The 20,043-nt window shown below is 35.6% G+C and overlaps 1 long non-coding RNA gene and 2 pseudogenes across 3 annotated transcripts; 2 read left to right on the top strand and 1 right to left on the bottom strand.

Annotated features, from left to right (window-relative positions):
- The first annotated feature begins 5,759 nt into the window (after window positions 1-5,759).
- Window positions 5,760-16,446, top strand: LOC105162310 (putative disease resistance RPP8-like protein 2; annotated as a pseudogene). The gene is made up of 3 exons (XR_016065563.1): window positions 5,760-6,129; window positions 11,562-12,485; window positions 14,487-16,446. The product of XR_016065563.1 is annotated as a putative disease resistance RPP8-like protein 2 (transcript).
- On the top strand, window positions 6,408-8,582 carry LOC148788156 (putative disease resistance RPP8-like protein 2; annotated as a pseudogene).
- LOC148788155 (uncharacterized) lies at window positions 8,651-11,554 on the bottom strand. Of its 2 annotated transcripts, XR_016065565.1 has the most exons (5): window positions 11,049-11,554; window positions 10,805-10,909; window positions 10,528-10,627; window positions 10,183-10,435; window positions 8,651-9,319 (listed from the first exon to the last, which is right to left on the bottom strand). It is a non-coding gene; the product is annotated as an uncharacterized LOC148788155 (long non-coding RNA). The 2 variants fall into 2 exon arrangements; XR_016065564.1 differs by having other exon boundaries at window positions 10,805-11,554.
- Window positions 16,447-20,043: the final 3,597 nt, after the last annotated feature.

Here is a 20,043-nt window from a genome sequence, read left to right as displayed (position 1 = left end):
AATAAGGGGTTCAAAAAAAAATTTCTTCTTATGACCTTTATGCAATGGAGCTTCAAGATAGGTGATAGGAAGACACTTGAGGTTGAAGCCAGTAATGGATTTGATTCTGTGGGTAATGTTATTGGCCTTCTTACCAGGGATAAAGAAGCTATTGGAATGATTGATTTTTTGGCCAGATTGTCCTCATATAGCTCCAGCAATTGCATCAGTTTGGTCAGAGAGTGTTCTTCACATCTGCTGAAAATGATGATCTCATCCGCATAGGCCAGGTGAGATACTCTAGTTTTACAGCCCGTCTGATAGAACATATCAGGATTCTGAGAAAAGGTGATTAAGCCCTCTAGAAAGAGCCTCAGCTGCAAGGATGAATAAAGCAGGGGAAATTGGATCACTTTGTCTAAGGCCTTGAGATGATTTGAAGAAACCAGATGGTTCTCCATTAACCAGAATGGTAAACCAGCAATGTTCAATAGCGTGCTTGATGAGGACAATAAATCTGGAAGGGAAACCTATCTTCTCAAGAATCACATAGAGAAATTTCCAGTTCACCTTGTCATAAGCCTTAGACATATCCAATTTTAAAATAAGATTCCCTTTGCTATGACTCATGTCAAGATGATGTATCATTTCTTGGGCTAAAAGGATATTGTCGGCAATGAGCCTACCAGGCACAAAGCCACTCTAAGATGGGAAAATGAGGTTAGGAAGAGCTTGGGAGATTTTAGTGTAAAGAAGCTTGGACAAGATCTTATTGGTAACATTGCAGAGGGTGATAGGTCTGAACTCGGACCAGGATTAGGGTGAGTCATTCTTAGGGATAAGAATGATAGATGTGACAAAGAAGCTTTTGGGCATAGGGGTGCCCCTAAAAAAATCCATGACAGCTGTTTTGGCATCCTCTGCGATAGTATTCCAGCACGCTTGAAAGAATGCTGAAGAGAAACCATCAGGCCCAGCTACACTATTTTATTAATAGAAAAGACAACCTCTTTGATATCATCTTGGGAGGGTGGTTGACAGAGGTTAAAGAGGACATCTTGATGAATTTGAGGAAATTGGAATGAAAAATCATGAGGAAGAGATGTGGCAGGAGTATCACTTAAGAGACTTTCAAAGAAGTGAACAATAGATTCCTTAATTTGAGCAGAGTCAGTGATTTCTTGTTGATTTTCCATCACTCTGGAGATTCTGGATCTCAACCTTTTCTTTTTGACAGAGGCGTGAAAGAATTTGGTATTCCTTTCTCCCGCTTCAAGCCATTTACAATTTGCTTTTCTGCCTCCAAAACTCATATTCAAGTTTTAGAGCATGGACCAAAGCAGCATTTTGTCTATTTAGGTTTATCAAATTGGTTTCAGAAGGCAGCCTATCAAACTGCTTCTCTGCTTCATTAGCAGTAGCCTTGGCTTGGTCCACTAGAGAGAAGATATTGCCAAAATTATCCTTGTTCCACTGCTTTAGATATTCCTTCAGTCTATATAGCTTCTATTGCAGCCTATACATACCATATCCCTGGATTAGGGCACCCCAAGATTGTTTAACCATATTTTGGAAGTTGTGGTGCATAATCCACATATGCTGAAATCTGAAAGAGGAGGAAACTTTGTCCTCTGTTCTAGTGGCAGTAATTAACAGAGGGTGGTGATCTGACAATCTTCTGGGGAGATGTGAAACTCTGGTGGAATTGAATAATTCAGCCTATTCTTGAGAATATAAGACTCTATCTAAGCGCCTCCAAACCCTTTTGTTAGTCCACGTGAAAGGCTCCCCTTCAAATCCTGCATCAGTTAATCCACTATCCAAAACCATATCATTAAAGTCCTCAATAGAGCCCAAGCTACTGATAGTGTTTTTCATGGGTATGAAGCATAGTGTTGAAATCTCCTCAATAATCTAAGGTACCTTGTTGAGGGACAGTCTTTTAAGCTCTTCCCACAAGGCTCTCTTGGGATTCCTATAACATTTGACATATACAAAACTACAAAAAATGTCCTCTTGAAGAAGTATAGAACATATTTTAACATGAAGTAGTTGATTAGTGTTCTGTACCACCTGAACATCAAGACCAACCTCAGCAAGACACCAGATTTTGTTAGAAATGTTGGACAAAACGGAATGAAAACCAAACCTGTGAATGAAAGAGGCGTCTTCAACATGAATAAAAGGTTCTAGCAAAATCAAAATATGAGGTCTATGAGTTAAAAGCATGTCAAAAAGAATTTTCTGTTTGTCTATCTTACTAATACCACGAAGGAAGAGAAAACAGACCTGGTGTGCCTTTTAGGGAGGATCCTAGTAGTACTGTTACCTTTGTTGTTTTTTCTTTTGCCTCTACCTTTGCCTGTTTTAAGAGAGTTATCTTCCATGGAATTATTTCTCTTTAATTGTTAGACATAGTAGAGTCTTCCAAAATGTGTTCCTGGAGGTTGGCTTCTAGTGCTATGTCATTAGCCATTTGATAGATCTCCTGTTCTCTTGCTTGTAATTGTGGTTGGAGCTCAGTGTCAAGCTCCAGAAGTGAGTCACAGTCATCCAGGCTTTGAAATCTGTTGTAGATTGGTGTGACTGCCTCATCTTTGTCACTATTTTCTTTGGTGTCCTGAGCCTCACTTTCACTAGTTTCCTGGGTAGCTTGAATCTCAATGATATCCATCTTAGAAAGCAGCTTATTTCTTTGTTTTTGGTTGCTACATTCTCCTCTTAAAAGGATTCTAGTTCCTGTTGCCTTTGTTGAAGTGCAACCCTTGTCACCACTTTTTGGGGTCTTCTTAGCTTTTCCTCTGACTTTCAACTTGCTTATGGAACTTAGTTCATGACTTTAAGCATTCCAATCCCTGTCCATTAATTCTGTAATTAAGGGATCATCCAAGTTGAAGTTGTCCATGTTGTCTCTGCAGTTTTCTCCTTGAGGCGTCAAAGTAGTGTGGGAGGTGCATCCCTGTATGGCAGCTCCCTGATAAGTTTTAGTGTTTGGAGTTCTTGTGTTGTCAATCTTTAAGTTCCCCTATTTTCCATGGCTCTGAATCTGTTCCGATTGATTGTCATTCTCCTGTTGATCTTTGTCCCCCTTTTCTGGCTCGTTAGCTATTGAACGTTCAGCTTCTTTAGAGGGAAGTGGTGCTTTGGTTCCTTCTGAATTTTGATCGGCAGTAGGACGGCCTACTGACACAGTCATCTTTTTACCTCTATCACGGGTTTGTTTTGTCTCAATTCCTGCAAATTATTGATGACTAGGGCTGATCTTATTATGGGGTGGGGGTTTAGGGGCATTACCTTTCAAAAAACAATCAGAATCCTTATGTCCCACATGCTTGCACAGAGAACAATATTCAGGTAGATATTCAAAAACAACTTTCTGTACTATGGTTACACCATTAATATGCAAGTCAAATTCTTCAATGATAGGTTTTAACAGGTCTATTTCCACACAAACTCTGGCATGTGATAGTTTAGACTTGTTAAGAGTTAAAGCATCAATTTATAAAGGTGAACCAACCTTGCTAGCAACAGAAAAAAGAGCTTCCTTACGAAATAAATGAGCAGGGAGTTCAGGAAAGCAAACCTAAATAGGAACGGCAGATGATTCTTGCGTCGGAGTAAATGTAGGCGTCCATTTGAAAATTCTCATTGGGAAATCTTGAAGAAACCAAATGCGCCGTAGCCACAAGCGGGAGTAGTCTGACTCGCTTGAAAGAGAGATAAGGGTGTGTTTGGAGTTGATCATGCTGACTGTAAACACGCCTCGAATGCCCAATTTAGCAATAAGTTGATGCATTTAACTGTAAGGGGGTGCTCCATGTGAGAATTTTCCAATAAGGGAAAATCGATAGGGCGCCGCGAGCTCCTCCGTCTCAGCATCTGCAAATGAAATAGTGGGTCGGCCTTGGTTAACAGACTTGATACCGAGTGGTTGGGGGTTATGATCAGCCAGAAAATATTTTTTGAGATCGGAGGGATGTTGATGGAGACTCTGATTTCCTGCCGAATTAGCAACAGCTTCAGCAAATGATTTAACAAGAGGAATTGATTTCTGCTGCTCAATTTGTTTCTGCATAATAGGGGACAATTTCTGAGTTGACTCGTCAGAGTTGGAACCGGACTCGTCCGAGTTGGCTACCAAGGTCTCCATAGGCGTCGAGGTTCTGTTGGTGGAAGCTGATCGGAGGGGCTGGTCGGCCATGGGAAGGCGAGTCCACCTGTGGTTCTCCGTCAGTGAGCGCTCGTCGAACGATGGAGAAAGGATGCGCAACAGGCGGCATTTGGGAATTTCGTGATCTACGCAATGGCTTGATGGAAGTTGTTGGGAGATGGCTCGTTTGACTCGCACGGAGGAGATGAGTCGATTGGTGGTGGTCCCTACCGGGAGGAGCTCCGGTGCCGGCGAATCGAAGACGGGAAGAATCCACGGTTAAGGAGAAAGCCCAACCTCTCTCATTAATGAAACCCAAAATTAATTTATGGGAAATGTTCGCCTCGTGATGGGGAGTCGAATGGTATGAGCTTCGGCAGGTGTCTCGTCGGGACCGCGCTAGAATTTGAGAAAGACGGTGGTGAGTCGAAAAAGGGGTGAAAATCGCGACCTTCGGCTGGCGATTGGCGGCGCGTCAGGGCCAAGTTCTGGGCACGCGCGGCACGGCTGGATAGATCGTCAGACGGCGTTTCTGGATCTATTGCGCATGGCCGAAAACGCGCCAGAGAAGTTCCGACGATGGCGCGGCAGCGAAGCCACGGCGGATACAGTGGCAGGTGTCGACGGCTAGGTGTAAGATCTCCCAGTCAGTCTCTCAGCTCCGTCTCTCAGCTCAGTCTCCCTCCTCCAACATTGTCCACTTTCCATAAAGGGACTTCTTCAATTTGCATATATGTACAAGTTCAATCATTAAGCCCTCTAGAGGTTCAATTTGCATATTATCACTGTTTGAATCATACATGGCTTTCCATTCTGTTACATCTTTGATTTTTTTTCTTTATTTCAAGTAAATCAAATTTGAAAAAAATATATTTTTAATCCTATGACTTAAGTTATTAACATTTTTCATCTCGTAACTTTTTTAATTTACACATTTAGTCCTTATTTTTTTTGACAAATTTAGTCCTGTCCTAATGAAACTGTTGATTGCTAAAATTGTCTGAATTTTGCCCAGATCTAGTAGATCCGACTGGAAGACTAAAAGTGAGTGTTTTTGAAAAGTTACAGACTAAATTGCAACTGTTTAAAGTTAAAGGATTAAAATATGAAATGGCTAAAGTTGGGGGACAAAATTTCCCTTCAACTCTTTAAAAGATATGGGTTATTTATATACACGATGTTGACGTATCTGATGGATGTATGTGTACTTTTTTAAAAAAATATAAATAGTTTGTGTAAATAAACTATAAATAAGAGGGTTTAGGTATAATTATTCCAATAAGTTATAATACAAAAAAAATTCATAGATATATAATATGTGTTTGAATTAAACTTATGTAATCAAACTGATTTAGGCCAAATATGCAAATCATCTACCCCACAGACAGTCCAATAATTAATTATCAAAAAGAAAAAAAATGCATTCAGGCAATCAGAATCAAATCTCCATTACTCATTCACAACCTAATAGTATTGACAACTCATCCAAACCCACGCCTTATCTTGAAATACCTTTGCAATCGTCGATCGGCCGCTAGATCCGGCAATTTCGTTCGGGGAAATCGTGGAAATGGTTGAAGCTGTTGCATCAGTGGCTCTTGAAACCCTTCGTGACCTGTTGATCGAGTAAGTGAAAGTTTTATCTGGGGTCGGCGATCAAGTTGACGATGTCCGTAGGCAGCTCAACACCGTGCACTGTTTCTTGAAGGATGCTAGTAAAAGACAAGATACGGACAACTCCGAAACAATCCGAAATTGGCTTAGTGAGCTTCGAGATCTGGCCACTGAGGCTGAGATTATATTGGAAAGGTATGCGGTTGAGGATTGGAATAGCCTGAGCCACGCCTTTCCCATTGGAGAGTCGGGCAGCAGAATTTTGCTCACTACCAGAAATCAAAACACTGCTTCCACAGGATACGTTCACAAGCTCAAGTGCTTGAGTGAAGACGAAGGATGGGAGCTACTTCAAAAGATAGCACTCCCAAACAACTATTCACAAGGTTTGCTTGTAAAATTTAATATTTTGTTTGATTGATTTTGAATCTTATTTCTCTGATTAGCTACAAAAAGATTAAGTAACAATGCTAATTAAAATGATTACTAATCATATATTTTTAACCATTAATTTGAACCTTCAAAAAGTTGAAATTCAACCACATTTGCGCAAATAATTAGTCAAAGGGACTAAATTAAGGCAAAGATAAAAATTAGTGAAAATCAAATCAAGAAATAAACTTAAAAGACTAGAGTGATTTTAAGTTCTAATTTAAGGGACTAAATGCCTGTTCTAATTTATCCTTTTACTAAAACAAAAATAAAGTTATGTGTAGTAAGATCACTATGACTAGAGGGTCATTCTAAACCAAATTTACAATCCAATCTTGAGTTCTTCATTAACATTTGTAATGATAAAAAGAGCAACTGAAAGTAACCAACATTTTGGACAGTGTGGTCTTATATATAAGCAAAAGACAAAAGTGTAACTCCCCTATTTTTGTTTTGTTTTAATTACTATATAATTTCATAAGGAATTGGATACAATATTTTAAATTAACAAATAACTAGCGCCCCTTTAATCTGCATGTAGAGCTACATATAATTGAAATAAAGCTGTTGGAAGAATTTGACAGGGAAATAGTAAAAAAATGTGGGTGTCTACCACTGCCCATTTCAGTTATTGGGGTAATTCTTCCCCAAGAAAATAACCAATTGCGTGGGAAAAAGTATGTAGAAATATTTATTTGTACCTTCAACATGGGAAAGATTTGGACAAAGACAAAAGAATAGTGTAAATACTGGATCTGAGTTACAGTTTGCTTCCTTACAATTTGAAGTCATGTTTTCTGTATTTGGGATGTTTTCGAGAGGATGAAGATATAGAAACAGAAAATCTATATTTACTATGGATGGCTGAAGGAATGATTTCTTTGGAAGATAGAGGAAGAGGAGAAAGTTTGCTAGATGTTACAGAACGCTATTTGTTTGAGCTGGCAAATAAATGTATGATTCAAGTGGAAATGGATGAATGTTCGATATATAGTAGGTACAAATCATGCCGGCTTCATGATTTGATACGAGATTTGTGTTTGCTGAAAGGAAAGGAAGAAGGATTTCTAAAGGTTGTAGATAGACAGACGAGAAAAGCTGACAAGTCTTCAATTTGCAAGACAAGTAGGTTGGCTATCCATTTGGACGAACTGGGTGATGGTCATATTTAGAATATTGGGAAAAATATAAAACGAAGATCTCTTTTTTTCCTTCGCAAACAATGGCAATACAGAGATTGGAACCACAGTGAAGGTCTTAATTTTGGTATTTTCAAATTTATGAAAATTTTAGTATTAGAAGGCTACCAATTTAAGAATGGGCAATTGCCAAAGGGGGTCGAAAAATTGATCCTGCTAAAGCTTTGAGTATCAAGGACAGTCTAGTGGAAGAGTTGCCAGTATCTGTATGCAAGCTACCTTATCTTCAGTCATTGAATCTACAAGTAGGTAAACAAATAAAATTGCCTAACTTCATACATAATATGAGGAGCTTGAGGCATCTATATTTGCCTCGTAGCAGCTCCACCATAGGAGGTGGAAATTTGAAATTGGATGGGTTGAATGAGTTGGAAACATTAATCGGGTTCGACAGTTCACAAGGTGATTTGACCAATCTTCTTAATATGCAGAAGCTTCGAGTATTGGACGGAATAATTTCTGATGAAGAAAGTCTATCAATGATTGTTGATCACATCTTAAATCATCAAGACCAATTTCGTGACATAAAACTTGATATTCAAGAAATGTGCAATGTGAATGAGGAAAAAAGATGGCTCAACTCTTTTTAGGAGGTTGTTGATGTGTCGTTCACTAAATGTCTTGGATATTCAATGACGTGTGAGCAAATTACCTGCCTATGAAGTTAAACTATATCAAAATGTGATAGAATTGAGCCTTTGGTATTCAAGAATTGAGGAAGACCCAATGAAAATTCTAGAGAAGCTTCCTGTGATACAAGAACTTTGCTTGTCTACCAATGCGTATGTGGGCAGAGAGATGGCTTGTGGGGCTTCTCGATTTCTTCAACTCAGAAAACTTATTCTGGAAGAGGTGCCTAATTTAGTTGAGTGGAAAGTTGAGAAAAGAGTAATGCCCAATCTCTCTTCTCTAGAGATTCGTCGCTGCAATAAATTGGAGATGGTTCCGGTTGGATTGAAATTCATCACAACTCTTAAAGAACTGCGAATTGCATCCATGCCAGAAGAATTCGAGGAAAGGGCACGAGTCGTGGTTGGTGAAGAAGGGGAGGATTATCGTAAAATCAAACACATACCAACCATTTACATGTATTAAGAATGGTGAGATAGGTGTTGTTATTTTGAGAATATTATTGTGGGCTTGCTGCATTATGAACCAACCTTGCTACATTCATCAATCTTATTTCTTTCTTCATTGTGTTTGACTAATTATGTCTTCTTACACATATATGTTTAGTTTTTTCTTCTTTATTTCTAGTGTAAATCAAAATTATGTTATATATCCGCTGTTTATAACCACCATTGATCTATAGTGTGTGTCCTGTTGTTTACTTTTAAAAAAATGTTCTGGCCACATTCTCGTCCAGAAAAGGTCACAGGGACCAATATGTGACTAACATTAAAGTTTAGGAATGTTAACAGTAAAAAATAAATTTGAAAAATTCAAGTAATTTTAAACGCAAATATAAGGAACCAACTATAATATTTACCTATTAGTGATGACGAAAGCCTGTCAATGATTGTTGATCACATCTTAAATCATCAAAGACCAATTTATGCACAAACTTTTTGTTCGATAATATTACAATGTAAATTGGAAAAAACATGGTTCAACTCACTCACTAAGTAACTTATGTATTGAGTGTGGTGTGAGTAAATTACCAACATATGAGTATCATATGTTGTATCAGAATGTTAAGGTTTTGACACTTGAGAATTCAAAGATCGAGGAAGACCCAATGAAAATATTAGAGATGCTTTCTATGTTGCCACGACTTTGCTTGCGGATTTCCTCAACTCAGAAATCTTCTTCTGAGCTGTCAAATTTAGTGGAGGCGAGAGTGGAGAAAGGAGCAATGCCAATCTCTCTACGCTAGAGCTTTATCTTTGCAATAAATTGGAGATGCTTCCGAATGGATTGAGATTCAGCACCGGTCTTAAAAAACCTAATTATTAATGACATGACAGAACACTTCAAGTGAAGGCCCGAGTTAGAGGAAAAGATAATTACAAAATCAAAATTCATAAGTTCCATTCAACTCTTTTAATCGAATTGAATTTGAACCGAACTTCTTGTCTAATTTTCACTTGTTTGTGAATATTGATAAAGTCGAACGTTTCATATTGATTGTAATATTAGTTAAATTTACACTTCTTGAGGTTAGATCAAAATACACAAATATCCTCTATCTTTTATAAATTGCATCTACACCCCCTGAAATTTTAGTTTTAATTACAATTATACCCCTAGGCAAATGCAAATCTTGCAGATGCGCCCTCTAAAAAAAAATATTACATTAGCACCCCTCAGAACTGTAGCTGTAATTCGGCAAAAGATCGGAAGCATTTGAGTAATTTGGCCTAATTTCAAGAGGTGTTAATATTATTTATCCTTATTATTAATTCAACACATATTATCTATCTATGACTTTTTTAAATTATAATTTATTTTTACTAATAATTCCAGCATGAATAATTTTTGAAAATGTGTGTATAGTCCAACCATGTGAAGGGCCACATGCATCGGCTTATTAGGTCGAGCAATACCCAGATTCAAACCAAATATGAAAACTTATTACTCATATCTGAATACAACATTGTTAAATTAAATTTAGATTCGAACTAAATTAGGCCTCATTGTCTTGACATACACTTTTGAGAGAAAATTGTGCTTTCCATGAGGATGAGGTAGTTGTCCATTGTGTCTCCAAACATACAAGTATCTATTCAATCTCATGATGGACAATTCCACCTTGTAAATAAACATGGAGAATGAACTCAAAGAAATTTTGAGCGAAAGAATTTGTACCAAGAGTATCTAGAATTCATAGAGATCGTAGGCATGGCAGTGGATGGCGGTATATGCGTTCGATTGGGTTGTGATGGTTCAAAAGCCGAGTTGTGGACCTCTAAACCCAGTCCAAAGACATGTATCCTACTCTGGTCGTCAACTGCGGAATTCCTCAACCAGTAATGCCCACCGATGCTTTAGAAAAGGTTGGAGGATCTTACCCACCAGCTATTGTTTGGGCCATTTGCTCTTCCAACATCTTCTAGAAGATCTATTGCGAAACTAAAAAATCCATTTGTAACAGAAGTATAAAATAATTAGAATTGAAAATGAGAATCGTTTCTATGAACAACTTACTACCACCTTCTCTACTCTTGGGCCAGCTCCAGCTCTTTTCTTACTTCTTCTTGTAGCATCTAGAGAATAGTTCCTTATGCTTAGCATTGCGATCAAGTTGTGTCTCCTGTCCAACAAAAGAAAAAAATAATTGACGCCGAATTAATCATTTATAAAACTTTCTTTTTTAAAAATAAAAAATAAAAAGAAGAATAAGAATAAGAGAGTTACTAGCTTTCATTTGTGCATCTTAACAGAGGATGGCGACACTCGCCATAATTATGGTACCAAAAATGAAAATTACCTTTTTTAACAAGACCAAAAAAGGATTTGCCCCTGATTCAAAGTACTTCTGCACCTTCTCCCACGCCATTATAGCCTTCATTTGGAACTAATTTATGAACATCGACTGCAATCATCAATAATTGATATATTTCAATTATTAATATCAAATATATAATTAATTAATAACTAGTATTATAGTAAACCAACTACTAATTTGATATGAATACACTGATAGGATTAGGGGTGTCAATTCAGACCCATACCCAAATCCAATAATTGTTATTATTAGACTCAAGTCCAAATCCAAACTTATTAAAAATATAAATTTGTGTGAAAGAGGAAAAAAGAATTTATACCTAGAGTAGAATTTAAATTAAATCTGAAAGGGATTTCTTGAACTTGTGTTATGAGTAGCCCGATTCTTTTGCTTTAACTTAAATTAAAAGCGAGAATCAAGAAAGTGTGAAATATGAGAGAAAGAATCTAAACTTCCAATTTGCAAGAAACGATAAGAGGAGAAAAGAATTTTTACCATGCGTAGAATTTGTGTCAAGTAGGAATAGAAGTTGGTATGCGCATATATAAAATGAAGGCAGTTGGTGAATTAAAGAGATCAATAACATCCATCCACTTTGCAATTAGCTGCTTCTGATCCAATACATTTCTCCAGAAAATCACCCAAATATAAAGTAAAATAGTTGATTCTGTTGCAACAATAGCTCTTGAAACACTTCGGGACCTGTTGATTGAGGAAGCAAAGTTTCTATCGAGTGTAGGCGGTGAGGTTGAGGAAGTCCGTAGGCAGCTCAAGATCATGCACTGTTTCTTGAAGGATGTTAATAGGAGGCAAGATCGGTACAATTCACAAACAGTCCAGAATTGGGTCGCTGAACTTTGCGATTTGTCCATTCAAGCTGAGAATGTACTAGACAGATATGCTATTGAAGTGGTGTCCAGAAGAGAAGGAAAAAGCCTTAAAAAGGTTCTCAAAAGATTTACTTGTATATTGAACGAGTGGTCGAGAATGCACCAAATCGGAGAAGACATTAAAGATATCAAGTCTCATATGTCCGACCTCACCAAACAGTCGGAGTCCATGAGTGTAGGAGACAACTCATCAAGATTGGTAGATGATACCGATTGGTCAAGAAAAACGTATGGACATGAGGTTGAAAAATATTTTGTGGGAATGAAGGAAGATATTAAACAGTTAGAATCATTTCTGACAACTAATGAGAAATCAAATGGAGTGATTTCCATATGTGGCATGGGAGGCTTGGGAAAGACCACTCTTGCTACTAAAATTTACAATGGGGAGGCCGTGCAGCGGTGCTTCAAATATCGTGCTTGGGTTTGTGTAAGCCAGCAATTCCAACCCAAAACTATTTTCCAACGACTATTAAAGCAACTTCTTCCGAATGAAAGTGAGGAGCAAGACGAAGTTACATTGGTCATAAAGTTGTACCAAGTACAAAGAGAGAGAAAATGTCTCCTAGTTTTGGATGACGTCTGGGAAGTTGATCACTGGAATTGCTTAAGGCGTGCCTTTCCCATTGCAGAGGTAGATAGCAAAGCTTTGCTCACGACTAGAAATCAAAACATTGCTTCCACAGGATACGTCCACAATCTGAAGTGTTTGGATGAAGATGAAGGATGGGAACTCCTTCAAAAGATAGCACTCCCGAACTACTATTCACAAGGTTAGTTTGTCATTTTTCTTCTTTTAAGACAAAATCACACGATTCCTTTGATTTTAAAATGTTCTTTCCAAATAAATTCTCTGCTATTCATATTATGTATTGGTTAGTTATATCATTAGTGATGCAATCAGATGAAGCACATTCTGTTACTAACTATCAAAACATTATTCTGATTTAGAGTTTGATTACTTGTACACAGTAAATGCACATTGTTACAAATCTTACTATATATATCTTTCTATATGTCAATATCTATAGGATTAATTACATTTAGACTCCTTTGAAATGTAAAATTATACATTCTCTTAAAGAAGTGTTAAAATTATATTACATCCCCTCCAAAATTCTTTGTTTATTATATCTGGCTCTCTTTCGCTAAGGTTTGAACAAAAAATGCTGATTTTAACAAAAAAATAATAAATATATATAAATTTCTAATTTTACCTCTCATTTAACATTCCCATGTAATAATTTTGTATTTTTAAGGCAAAAGAAAATGATGTTAACATCACTTCATATATGTATATTTATTATATTTATCATTTTACAAGTACAAAAATATATATGAAAATATTAAATGGGAGGTAAAATTAAAAATTTATGTAATTTATTTTTGCTAACTTTATCATTTTTTGTCCAACACCTAACGAAAATGGGTCAAGTGTGAGAACCTTCGGAAAAGGTGTAAGTGTAAATATTAAACTTTTTTGGGGAAAGTGAAATTTCGTATTTTCTGGGGACCTAATTGTTATTAACCCATGTCTATATCTAAGTATGAATAACATTAATATAGGTTTCTTTCTATTCTTGATTGGACTAAAATATCCCTATGATTGTATTGTTTTCAATGGTATTTATGTCGAGTATTATTATTGTATAAATCTATTCAATTTCATGATATGTTAAGTTTTTTCAAGTTGTAATTTTCTTTAGCCAAGTTATTATTTCCTGAAAAAGAAAACATGTTCCACTCTCGTATTACCAAATTTGTTCGAAACCCATAATTTAGGTATTGATACGGTTGATAATGTGAAGTTTTTTTTTTGCCAAATATTGGTAGAAAGGACTAAAACTGCTGCAATTTTTAAAGTTATATGATCAAATTGCAAATTCTAATTTGAATAAGACCAAAATTATCACCAACTGACTTACATGATTAATGTTGTATTTTTTTTCCTTTGTCGTAATACTTTGTAGTATTAATTTCATGAAAATAGTGTTGAAATTACTTTTATTTCTGCAAAACAAATAAGTTGATAATAAAAGTGATTTGATTATTTTAGTTAAAAATAATCCAACTAAAAGGACACAACAAAAAATAAATCAATTGCAAGATATGCAATTTAGTGAAAATAAAATTACTTATATTTAATGAAATTTATGTTAAAATTACTAATTTAGGAACTTAGATGATGATAATCCCACAATAGAAAATCTCTTATTAATAATCAAATATCAATGTACTTCGTAAATTCAAATTTTTATAACATTTTTTGTGTATTTAATTATAAACATGTATACATTAATAAACTTATAGTATCATTCTAAAATTTAGCAATTTGACATCTTTAATATTTTGCAAGTACTTGTTTAATTATTTGAGATGGTTTATTCATTAATTCGACAATTGAAGTTATAAGTTAATAAAAAGAGTTTCAAACAATAATCAAAGAGTGTCACATCTAGTTAGAAAGTGACTTAAATATAATTATATATTTATAAAGTACGAAAGAATAATATTATAAAACTGATCATAATTAATTATTTATACTAATATATAATGTCTAATTAATGTGTTCTGCATTGGTCTTTCCTCTCAATAAAATATGTACAAATATGCTTTCAGATTTTATTTCTATTTTTTTTATTTGTTTTTAAGTATAGGGAGAAGTTTTTTCATTTTGATTTGTTTAAATTACTATACCATTTTATAAGAAATTCAAATTTGATATTATTTTCAATTAACAAACGTAAATAATTGGCATTTTATTATGTATGCAGAGCTACTTACAACTGAAATAAAATTGTTCGAAGAATATGGCAAGGAGATAGTAAAAAAATGTGGTTGTCTACCATTACCTATTTCAGTTATTGGGGGAATTCTTCGTCGTGAAAACAAATCAATTGAATGGGAAAAGGTCTATAGAAATCTTGATTCGTACCTTCAACGTGGGAAAGGTTTGGAGAAAGACAAAAGAGTAGAGCAAATACTAAATTTGAGTTACAATTTGCTTCCTTACAATTTGAAGTCATGTTTTTTGTATTTGGGATGTTTCCGAGAGGATGAAGATATAGAAACAGAAAATCTATATTTACTATGGATGGCTGAAGGAATGATTTCTTTGGAAGATAGAGGAAGAGGAGAAAGTTTGCGTGATGTTGTAGAACGCTATTTGTTTGAGTTGGTAAATAAATATATGATTTAAGTAGAAATGCATGAACATTCGATATATAGTAGGTACAAATCATGCCGGCTTCATGATCTGATGCGAGATTTGTGTTTGTTGAAAGGAAAAGAAGAAGGATTTACAGAAGTTGTAGATAGACAGACGAGTAGAGCCGATGAGTCTTCAATTTGCAAGACAAGTAGGTTGGCTATCCATTTGGACGAATTGGGTGATGGTGATATTCAGAATATTTGGAAAAATAAAAACTTAAGATCTCTTCTTTTCATTTGGAAAGGGTGGCCATACAGATATTGGAACCACATGGAAGGTCTTAATTTTGGTATTTTCAAATTTATGAAAATTTTAATATTAGAAGGCTACCAATTTAAGAATGAGCAATTGCCAAAAGGGGTTGGAAAATTGATCCTGCTGAAGCTGTTGAGTATCAAGGACAGTCTAGTGAAAGTGCTGCCAGTATATGTGTGCAAGCTACCTTATCTTCAGTCATTGAATCTACAAGTAGCTGATCATATCAAATTGCCTAACTTCATACATAAAATGAGGAGTTTGAGGCATCTATATTTGCCTGATCGTAGCTCCATCATAGGAGGTGGAAATTTGAAATTGGATGGGTTGAATGAGTTGGAAACATTAATCGGGTTCGACAGTTCACAAGGTGATATGACCAATTTTCTTAATATGCAGAAGCTTCGAGTAATAGACGAAAGAATTTCGGATGAAGAAAGTCTATCAATGATTGTTGATCACATCTTAAATCATCAAGACCAATATCGTGACATAAAACTTGATATGCAAGATATGCGCAATGTGAATGAGGAAAAAGATGACTCAACTCTTCTTAGGAGGTTGTTGATGTGTCGCTCACTAAGTGTCTTGAATATTCCATGCCGTGTGAGCAAATTACCCGCCTATGAAGTTCAACTATATCAAAATGTGATAGAATTGTGCCTTATCAATTCAGGAATTGAGGAAGACCCAATGAAAATTCTAGAGAAGCTTCCTGTGTTAAGAGAACTTTCCTTGTATAACAATGCATATGTGGGCAGAGAGATGGCTTGTGGGGCATCTGGATTTCTTCAACTCAGAACACTTATTCTGGTAGAGTTGCCTAATTTAGTTGAGTGGAAAGTTGAGAAAAGAGCAATGCCCAATCTCTCTGCTCTAGAGATTCGTCGCTGCAATAAATTGGAGATGATTCCGGTTGGATTGAAATTCATCACAACTCTCAAAGAACTGCTAATTGTATCCATGCCAGAAGAATTCGAGAAAAGGGCACGAGTCGTGGATGGTGAAGAAGGGGAGGATTATCATAAAATCAAACACATACCACACGTTGACTTTTATTAAGAATGGTGAGATAGGTGTTGTTATTTTGAGAATGTTATTGTGGGGTTGCTGCATTATGAACCAACCTTGCTACATCCATCAATCTTATTTCTTTCTTCATTGTGTTTGACTAATTATGTTTTCTTACACATATATGTTTAGTCTTTTCTTCTTTATTTCTAGTGTAAATCAAAATTATATTATTAATATCAGTTATTTATAACCACAATTGATCTATAGCGTGTGTCCCATGCTATGCACACTAGAAGACATATAACATCTAATCACAACAAATTGTTATAATTAAAAATAGGGTAAAATACACTTTGCTCCCCTAAACTATTCGTAATGTAATATTTACCCCATAGATTAATAAATGTAATAATTACCCCTTTTAGTTGGACAAAAATGCCCTTCATGCCTTGAATAATTAGATTATTTTCAATATATTTTAGTATTTTGCACATTAAATCATCACCAAATTATTTTTTGGCAAGTGAAGAATCTAAATTAAAGTTGAGTATAAATTAATATATCTATATATAGTAGATACACAATAAATATAATATAATGATCAACTCATATATGCTTCTTAAAAGAAATTAACAAATAATATATATGCGTAACCAAAAGTTAAATATTTTTGGAAAAATATGAAAGAATATATTTATCATATTCTTTTTTTAAAAAAAATGTTAAGAAAACCAATATATAATTATTAATTGTTATCTGAAAGAATAAATAGTTAATAACTTAATTTTATTACCAAGTTAATAAAATCTTGTCATTAATTTTTATTGTGTATTAACTTTGAGTTTGTAAAAAAATAAAACTCAAAGTATTTAACTCACTAATTATATTTTATTTTTTTATAAATAAAGATATTTTTTTGAATTAAGAAAATTTTAATTTAAATGCAAATTTGCCAAAAAAAAAAAAATCCTTTGAACTAAATAAATATATATATATATATGTGTGTATAATATAAGGATAATCTTATCTAAAATTTAATTGTTGGGGGTAAATGCTACATTTCTTAGTTTTGGGGGTATTGTTGCATGATGAATAGTTTAGGGGTAAAGTGTATTTTACCCTTAAAAATAAATAGCTATTGCAAACAATGATTTAAAATAAATAGCTTTTAGATTAATAAGCTAATGCTTCTCCCCACTAATAAGATAATATTATTAGCGTAAAATTGTAGCAAAATCTGATACATAAATGTAACAAAGTTCCTATTGCAATTAATTTATTAAAATAGATTATTGACGCAAATAAATTAAGCTAGAAGAATAGGTAAAAATCCAGAAATCTGCCATGTGATAATGGAAATATTCAAAAAGCCCCTTGTGAAAATTAAATTATCAATTACCTCCCTGTAATATAAAATAATGTTCGAAAAATCCCCTCCGCACATAATTTGGACCACACGCGTTTTGAATGCGAGTGGGCTATGAAAGTACACCAATGGTCCCAAAGTTTTCTAGAATTTCAGCAGTATTTTGTCTCTTATTCATATCTTCTTGCTTATCTCTAATAATCAACCCCTAAAGCTAAAAAATTGGCCCAACATATTTTCGAAATAAATTAAGACCCAATAAATTCATACCTTGATTTGACCGCCTTGCTTTCGGGTATTCCAAATCCTCAGTTTTATGGACTTCTTCCAACCACAATCGCAGCAGATGGTTCGCAGGCACTTGGTTCCTTCAGTAACAAAACAGCACAGCCCTATTTTGTTTCCTACCTTAGGGCGTAAAAGGACTCCAATATAGGGACTTAATAAAATTTTGAACAAACAAGTTGAATAGAAGCCTTACTTTTATTGAAGAAATATAGAAAATATTACATAGATATCATTCCTCCATTGGAGAAGACAACTGTTTAACCTCTCATGGTGTATAGGTCTTGACTTGTTGGGGACACCCCCATAAACTGAAAAATACTACAGTAGATTAAAAAAGACTTAGATCTTTAATGCTTTGAAGAGTAGGAGAAGTTTTCTGATGATCCCCTTCTGCTTCACTACCTCCTTATTTATAGGCGTCCACGAACTTCAAATTCAAACTCCAACTTGGTTCTTTGATGATGTCATTGCTCCCATCATCATCTTGTCTTTTTCGAATGACGTCACTGCATTTGTCATTGCCTCGTCCTTTCCAACTACTGGTCATTATGGCTTGTAGGCCATGTGACTTCCAACTGTCTTTCCTACTCTGCTGACTGTTGGCTTTCGTCCTTTTCCACCGATAGTCTTATCCTTTTGATTTTTTATATCGTTTAATTTTTACTTCTTTTGATAAAAATATTTCTCTTTCCCTTGTCTTGGTCTAATTCGGGTTTGTTTGTCGTGACCCGAATCTTTGTCCCGAACAGGGGCTTTTCTTGTTTTTAACAGCAAGGGCACAATAGGTTATGCCATTGCCCAACATGCAACATATTGCACGTCTTCATCCTTGTGGCCTCCATCGTTGGCAACTTATTTTCCCAGATTAGCATCGTCTTTTTCTCGAATAAGCTTTTTGCGAACTCAGTGCTTTTTCCTGTCATGGAATTTAATAGGAACGGTCTATTCACTTTGTTTGAGAAGATTTTGAATGGATACTTGACTTTGTCCATCTCCATGAGACAGACCCATAAACCCCAAGCTCTTCTGGTAGAGATACTATCTTCAGTAATGGCCGATACCAGGGGAGCTTCGCCTGAGGCAGCTTTAATTTTGTTGAAAGCCACCATGTCTGGCCTCTGCAATTTCATGAAATGAAATGCTGGATGAGACCCCTTTCCCATCGTTTCTGGAGTAACTGATACGAACTTTATCTCCAGAACATCGCCTCACTTTAGGTGGGGGTTATTTTGCCATTAATCAAAAACTGCCCCACTAATCCACTCCGGAAGTTTTGAGATTTTCGAAAAACTTGGTGACATAGTATGAACTGAAGCAAGAGCTCCAAAATCATACCATTCCCGAACATCTTCTGGTTTTGACCCTTCTAACATTCAGATCCTATTATATTTTTCAGATGTTTCGATGATGGTCTTGCCTGGGTTTAATCCTTTGCGGGAAATTAATTTTTCCACATACGCTGGTAGTCCTGCCAAGCAGAAGAAGATATTAACTCGTTAGTATTAACCTTAGAGGTGTCTGTCATCGACCTAAGGCTAATCTTTCCCTCCTTAACCCTGGAGGTGTTGGGTTGACTTGAATCATCAGGAGTTTGCACTTTTTGAGACTCAGTTGTTGTCGTTTCACCATATTCTGGTGATAGCCTTGTGCAATATGTACTTGAATCCAACGCTACAGGTTTAGAGCCCTGTACTCTAAAGGCATGTTTTGGGTCATGCTCCCTCAACTCGTGAGTCATCCTCAAAGGTGACGCCTTCCGAATTGGTTCTCGTAATTCGTTCCGTAGCGAGGTGGATGCTAATAAGGAATTCCTTATTGCGACCTGGACAGTGTCTAGATCGACTCTTTGAATTTGTCCAGCAACTTGGGCATTCGCTAGCTGTCCGAACTTTCTGTCAAGCTCCTCGAAGTTTTCCTGAAGGTGCCTGAGTCTCAACATGATGGAGTTTGCTTCAGATGCCTCCATCTCTCGTGAGGAAATCTGCAAGAACGTTTTCATGAGATTTTATAACAATAATATTGGCATTCAGCTTGCCATTTGATAATACGAGCTTTCTCTATTTTTTATTCTAATTTATTCTTTAAGAAAGCTTTGACATTAGTATTATCAACTTTTAAAGTAAATTCTTTAGCAAGTAAAAATAAAGGCCATTTTTCAAAAGCCTTCCAAATCGTAAAGAATTCTTTCTCGCTGATG

This window comes from Sesamum indicum, linkage group LG5 (assembly GCF_026168435.1).
Source record: "Sesamum indicum cultivar Baizhima isolate 11 linkage group LG5, ASM2616843v1, whole genome shotgun sequence".
Classification (NCBI taxonomy): domain Eukaryota; kingdom Viridiplantae; phylum Streptophyta; class Magnoliopsida; order Lamiales; family Pedaliaceae; genus Sesamum; species Sesamum indicum.
This window is presented reverse-complemented; position numbering and strand designations above follow the sequence as displayed.